Source organism: Chenopodium quinoa, unplaced genomic scaffold, assembly GCF_001683475.1.
Source record: "Chenopodium quinoa cultivar QQ74 unplaced genomic scaffold, ASM168347v1, whole genome shotgun sequence".
Taxonomy (NCBI): domain Eukaryota; kingdom Viridiplantae; phylum Streptophyta; class Magnoliopsida; order Caryophyllales; family Amaranthaceae; genus Chenopodium; species Chenopodium quinoa.
In genome coordinates this window covers 1,430,677-1,438,382 of record NW_018742815.1, presented here as the reverse complement: position 1 = coordinate 1,438,382, position 7,706 = coordinate 1,430,677, and positions in this window count along the sequence as shown.

Below are 7,706 nucleotides of genomic sequence, written 5' to 3'. Positions count from 1 at the left end.
AGAAGGAACAAAATAAAAGATCCAAGGTTACTTGGACTGACCGTTAGAGAAGCTTGGAGGGGTACGAAGGTTGAAAGTCAATGGCGGGGGCGGCGCAGGCTCGTTATCCCCTACCCCCGTCCGGCCAGACTGATCGTCGGCCGACTGATTGGCATCAAGCCAATCAGATTCATTGACTCTTTGGACGGGCAGAGTCACTTCTGGCCCGGTCGGTTTTGCCGGGGTCGACTTACCCCTATCGTCCGATTTCTCGGACCTAACAAGACCCGGCATGGCGGCCGGATCTATGGACTTGGAGGCCCCGCTATTGCTCAGCCAGGGTTGTTCTCCTTTAGACTGTTTTGAGATAGTCCGCGACGTCGTCTTGTCCGCAGAAGTGGAAGTGGTCTTGGATGCGACCGTCTTCCTCTGTTTGGACGCCTTACTGTCCTGATCCGTCTTGGACGCAGGAGACGACTGCTTCCGTTTGGACCTGGGGGTTGGAGTGGCCAGATGTAGAGACAAAAGTTAGTAAAAGAAAGCAAGATAATATAATAGGCCGAGCCTAGTTAGGAAGAAGATCTCCTCCGTAATGCATACACGAACGTAAGGAGGAAAGCTAGATGGGTTTACTTACTCCTTTAGATTGCTCGTACAGCCTCTGGAGAGCCTTGTACCGAGCCAAGTCAATCTCGGACATGTTGACCTCCCCTCTTTGCTCTTTGTCCAGCATCTTGTACGCCTCAGCTGAAAAAGGAGGAAAAAGAGTTAGAAAATTCTTCAATATCAAATAATATGTGTAAGTGTAAGAATATGTGTCCGTGCCTCCACCTTGGGGCAGGTTCTTGTACAGGCCATAGGCGGACATAAAGGTGGGATCCCGCAACCAGCTGGATAAAGGGACCCAGTTACTTGGAACGCGCTCAGTTTTGCCGTTCCTTTTCACCCGCCTGACTTTGAAATATTCAAGCTGGTACTCCTGGCTGGGGTGGACGGGTGGCTTATCAGGCTTGAGATCCCCACGTCCAAGTTGAATTGGCTCAGCATTGAACCGATTCATCCGCAAGTTAAATTCGACGTCCTTAGTTTTGATGCGGTAGAATCGGTGCTTCCAGTCGCGCCACTTGGAGACGCGGTCCATCACCACCATGTAATCTCTAGTGGTGCTCAAGATGAGCCAGTCGTCCGTATCCGCGTCCAGCTTAGTCAGTGAGTGCATCTCACAGAAAACTGCAAAGTCTGGCTCGAAGCCCTTGCAGATGCACGTCACCAGGTATCCAAAAATGTTTAACCAGCTATTTGGCATCAGCTGGAAGAGAGCTATGTCATACTCGTCCAAGATTGTGCGGACGAAAGGATGGAGGGGGAAGCGCAGTCCAACGTCTAAGGCCGCCCTGTAGATGCTGAAGGATCTTTGGCGCGGCCTCTCTTCTTCCCAGGCGGCCAAAGCGCGGGACTTCCTTGGAGGCTGGATCTCAAATCCTTCCCTAAGGAAGAGGAATGCCTTGTATTCCTCAAAGTTGTGGTTCAGGTAGCCCAAGGTCGTGCTACCAACGGTAAAGGCGTACGGATCCTTGAAGTTGTCAATGTTGGCAACATCCTCCTCGGCCGCCTCTTCGCCCTCTGCGGCTGCCGCTTCACCCTCGGCCGCATTCTCAGCTTCGCCCTCTTCTCGTTGAGGAGCGCTCCCAAACTCGGAAGACAACACTCTGTCAAGGTCGGCTGCCTCCGCCGAGCTGCGGCTCCTAGAACTATGGCCGCTTTTGGGGGAGATAATGTCTTCAAGTGGCCGTTTGCCCTTATCTTTGGCACCGGCCGCCTGACTCCCAGTAGGAGGAGCTCTGCGAGGGGGCAGGTCGGACGGTTCATTAAGTAAAATCCCCGTTCTTGGTCTGTCCGACCAGCCATATCGGAGATAGAGCTCTGAGGGAGTGGGGACAGACGTATCAGCGTCCGCTCGAGAAGAGGAAGGAGGCCCCTCACAGAGTAGAAACTCGGCCCCATCCATGACCGAGCTGGCATATTGGGGGAACCTCAACCCCGGAGTTTGCCCGGACGTTCCCCCCATTAAAGGAGCGCCTTGAGTTCTTTGTCGCTCCTCAAATGAGGAAGTTACTTCCACGGCCGAGCAGTGAGTGCCCGTGGAAGCGGTCGTAGGAGTGGTGGAAGGAGTCTCTACGTTAACATTGTTTGGGTCATAAGGAGGCCTAGGGTTTACCAGACTTCCGTCTGGATTTCTGGCTGCATGACGATCGTACGTTTGCATCGTCCGTGTCATGTTCGACTGTAGGGACAGAGAAGAATGGGTGGATATGAGTTGGTACGCACTAGAAATGGACCCACTCCATGAAGGAGACAACTCGTCTCCGTCCACTCTAGACTCCTCAGTCCCAGGCGAACGGCCGGCCTCATGAGGAGAAACGGACGAAGCCGAGTGTTGAGCCAGCTTTTAAATAAACAAAGAAATAAAAGACAAGGAAAAGAAAAACAGGCGACCTACCTCTGTACGTGTTGAAAACTTGGAAACCTTGAAGATTGATCAGAAAACTCAACCAATGTCACCGGAAAACTCAAACGCGCGACGGAGCTCTTGAAGATTCAAAGGAAAACACACTTTCTCTCTCTAGAAGCTCTGACTTCTCTCTAGAAAATGTAAAGTTCCAAAGTACCAAAATGAAGTCAAACCCCTTGTATATATAGGAAAAATTTATGGGGGTAAGATAGTAAATTCATCTTTCCCGCCTAACTTAGCTCAACAGTTACAATTAGAAAAAGTGACCTAGAATTTGGAAGGACAAGGAGCAACTCCGTTAAATTAGGCGGAAAGGATGACCTAATAAACAACGCGTCCAAAGGAAAGTTGGCAGAACTAAAGCTTTCTCCGAAATGGCAAGACGGTTGCAAAAATCGACGGCCTGGTCTAGTCCGCGCCGCTTGAATAGACAGGCGTTCGCCCTAAAATTGTCAGGCGGACAGAAAGTTGACAAAACTCTAAAACATCTGTACGCGTCAAGGCTATTAGAGGTCAGAGGGGCCGGCCTATATGCGTACGAGCCATCCCCCTCTGAGGGGAAAATTTTGAGGGTAAAAATACCTCGTGTATGTGGACCAATCCCATAGTGACACGTGGCCCAGTTATAGGGTGACACGTGTCACCACGGGAAGATGCCACGCAAACCAGAGTTCTTAAGGTCTCAGGCCAATCCCATAGTGACACGTGGACCAGTTATAGGGTGACACGTGTCACCACGGGAAGATGCCATGTGTTTAGGCAATATGATTCTTCTTTAAATTCAGCACGCCAAAAAGCCCTAACAACGTCACGGCAATATGACGTCAGGGCCATGTGGCATTCGCTGATTGCGCAGCCAATCACATCACGCAAATCTAGGGTATAAACCCTAGAGAGGGGCACGAGTCCCACCCCTATAAATACCCCAATCATTTATGATGGGAGGGGATTCAGACAATTGAAAACAACAGAGTATTAAATAGCTCCAACTTCTCTCTACTTCCTCTATCTAGCCTTTTCCGTTCTGATCACTGACTTGATCGTCGGAGGCGAATATTCCGTTGATCGGAATATTCGTTGTTTTGCAGGTGGGACTAACTCATTGCCAGCAGAGCGTGACCAGTATCCCAGGAAATCCAAAAAAGACCCGAAACACATCCCATATTGAATGCGTACGTTTGACAATAAATTACTTTGACCATATATATCTATAGCTGCACATTAATTTAAAAAAAACTACTATAATAACTGAATATCAATAAGACAGTAACTACTCATTCAGATGAATCAAATAAGCTCAACATAACTATGTTATGCTTCGTAATGTACATATTGAATGTAATACGTAGTATAAATAATTCTCTATTCTTATAATTGTGTCAAAGATTCCAAATATAAAAAACAAAAATGATAGTACTGTATTAAAGATAGATTGTGCCAAAACTTCATGATGGATTGGGCCTATCTTTGGGTCAAAAATGTTGTTCTCAAAACCCAGTTTTTTGGGCCAAAATTGAGCCCAAAATTAGAATATTCACATAAAAAAAAAGGAAAAATGGAATCTAAAATTCCAACCTTTGCGAGGTCTGAAAAAAAAATCCAACCTTTAATTAATCTCACAAAAATCCAACCTTTGCACCCCACCTTCTCCTACAGATCCATTTAACCTTTAACCTATTAAACAGGTAAAAAAAGTTTTTTTTTTAATTCTCTTTAATTTCCCTTCTCACTCCTCCTCTTTCTCTCTCTTCTCTCCAACAAACCACCAAGACACCACCACCAATTCTGCCACCCTAACACCAAACACCCTAAACAGCTAAGCCCCGACCACCCCAGAACCCAACCCTAACACCAACCACCCTATACGGCTAAACCCCGACCTTTAATTAATCTCACAAAAATCCAACCTTTGCACCCCACCTTCTCCTACAGATCCATTTAACCTTTAACCTATTAAACAGGTAAAAAAGTTTTTTTTTTAATTCTCTTTAATTTCCCTTCTCACTCCTCCTCTTTCTCTCTCTTCTCTCCAACAAACCACCAAGACACCACCACCAATTCTGCCACCCTAACACCAAACACCCTAAACGGCTAAGCCCCGACCACCCCAGAACCCAACCCTAACACCAACCACCCTATACGGCTAAACCCCGACCACCCCAGAACCCAATTTCTAACACCAACCACCCTAAACGGCTAAACCCCGACCACCCAAGAATCCCAGCCACCCATGAAACTCGACCCACAAAACCGGGGGTTGTCGGATTTGGGTGGAAGGGGGATAATTTGGGTCGGGTTTAGGGTGGGGAAGGGTGGAAACGGGTCGGGGAGGGTCAGGGGTTGTCGGTTTGTGGTCGGCGGGCGATGGGCGATGGGGAGGTTCGGGGAGGGGTCGGGCTGGTTTGGGAGGGTCGAATAGGGTGTTTGGTGTGGTGGTTAGGGTTTAGATCGTAGGGGGTTTTGGTGGTTGGGGAGGTTGCGGCAAGGGGTGGGGGGAGATCGTCGGAATCCGACGACCCCGATGGTGAGGCTGGTTGGGGGCGGGGGGAAGTTTCCGGGGAGTGGGGGAGGTGGCAGGGGTGGTGTGGGGGCTGGGGGAGGTGGCTGGTGTTGGTTTTTTTTTCTGTTTTTTTTTCTTTTAATTTTTTTTTGTTTTTTAATAATTAAAAAAATAATTGACCAATAAATGACTGACATGTGGCACATAACTTACAAAAATCGGTCATCAACAGGTAATGGATTGTGGGAGAAGGTGGGGTTTAAAGGTTGGATTTTTGTAAGATTAATTAAAGGTTGGATTTTTTTTGTCAGACATCGCAAAGGTTTGATTTTTAGATTCCATTTTTCCAAAAAAAAAAACCTCAAGTTATTATACTCTCCTAGTTAATTCCTCATACCAAATTCCAGAACAAAGGAAGGGCTTTAACGGGGTTTTACAAACCTCTAAACTCCACTTCATTCTCTCAAAAACTCCCAATAAGGCCTTGTTTACTTCACCTTATTTTTGCTGAATTGAAATTATTTTTACTAAATCTCTATTATGTTTCTGCTTTACATTTCCCGAATTTTACTAAATTGAAATTATTTTTGTTGAACTGAAATTATTTTTGTTGAACTGAACTTATTTTTATTGAATTGAAATTATTTTTAATGAACTAAAATTAATTTTATTGAATATTATTTTTATAAGGTGACGTGAACAGGGCCTAATACACACCTTTTGCCTTCTTCCTCCAGTTTCTCTCTCCTCCTAAAACTAGTAGAATAAGGCAAATGGGAAGCGGTTCAAACCTCCTAAAAGGAAGTGGTTTTGAACCGCATCTGCTTGGGGGGGCTTCCCATTAGCCTTTTAAATGGGAAGCGGTTCAAACCGCTTCCCATTTGTGTGAAAGAGAAGTGGTTTTGGCACCAAACCGCTTCCCATTATGCCTTTAAAAAAAAATTATTTATTTATTTATTTATTTGCTTTTTTCTCAGAAATTAATACACAACAACTAAAAATGTATAAAAATATATATTTTCATTAATAATTTGATGTAATATTACATTTTAATATTGTTTAAAAAAAATAACATTTTAATTAAAAAAACAAAAAAATCTACTGAAGCCACCACCGCCGTGCTATTATGCCACCACCGGCCTGCTTTTCAGCCACCACCGCAATCTGAAGAAAATATGGACAAAAATAAAATAAACTAGAATAAAAGATCAAAAAACGAAAGATCTAAAAACCTAAATAAAACACGAACAACCTAAAAATTTAGATTAAAAAAAAAGAATTATCTAATAGAGAAAGATGTAATTTAGATTTAAAAAAAAAACAAAAAACAAAAGTTCAAATAAACCATACTATACTATAAACGAACCCTAACCAATTTTTAACTCAAAACTTTAAAAAAAACCATAAATCTAACTGATTCAAAGCAAAACATAATCTAACAACCTAGAAATTCATATGGAAGATGAAATTTGAAGAAAAAAAATAGATTGAAATTCTTACCATAAACTTATATCTGAAAATTGGTTGATTGGTGTGGGCTGCTCGGTGGTACTCAGTGTAGGTTGCTCGGTGGTGCTCGACGTCAGTGGCTATTGTGGTCGGTGAGGGTGTAGGCTGCTCAGCGTCGTGGATGTTGTTGTCGGTGATAAGAGGAGAGAGGAAAAGAGCTGAGAAAGAAAAGGAGATGAGAGAAGAAATAGAAGGAGATGAGAGAAGAAAGAGGACGTGGGGGGGGGGGGAGGGGAGAGAAGTGAGTAGGGGTGTTCGCGGTGCGGTTTGGATCATAAACATCACCAAACCGCAAAAGTGCGGTTTGTAATTTTTTCAAACCGCACCAAACCGCACTTTTAAAAAAAACCGCACCAAACCGCACCGTAAGATGCGGTTTGGTGCGATGCGGTTTAACCGTATTTTATTTAAATTGTAATTATTCTTTTTAAAACAAAACTTTTATTTTATATTATAATTATTATTTGATAATTTAAATATTAAACTCTTTTTATTAACCTTTAACTAACTAATAGTAAAAAATTAGCTCATATATTTTAGTTCATTTATACAATTTTAATAAAAATATAATATAAAAATCGCAAACCGCACTTTGCGGTTTGCTTTCAATAATTTTGGAAACCGCACCTAACCGCAAACCGCGGTTTGGTCATTTTAAAAAACCGCACCGCAATTTTCAAACCGCAAACCGCACCAAACCGCAAAATTGCGGTTTGGTGCGGTCTAAACCGCACTCTGTACAGCCCTAGAAGTGAGGCGTGAGAATGGAGGGGGAAAACTGAGAAATAAGAGGAGAGAGAACGACGTGATAAATGAGGGGATAGAGGAGAGAGAGCGTGAGAAATGAGATGGGGTTTTAATTTTTAGGGTTTTTTAGCAAATGGGAAGTGGTTCAATGTTCAACTCGCTTCCAATTACAATATTCGGGAGCGGTTCACCCAAAAACGCTTTCCATTTGTATGTTTCAGTTTTTTTCTTTTTATTTTAAGTGGATTTTTGGAAGCGGAATTCAATAAAGGCTTCCCATTTGGGATTTCCCAATTGTATTTTTCTACTAGTTTAAAAATCTCCCCAATTTTCCCGCCCTAAATCCCTTTCTTCCTCAAATCACCATTTTTAGGGTTTCTCCAAGCTTCAACAATGGTGTCTCCTAAGCAAATTCTTTCCACAATCGAATCCACACTTCTAAGCTCTTCTCCTCCTTCT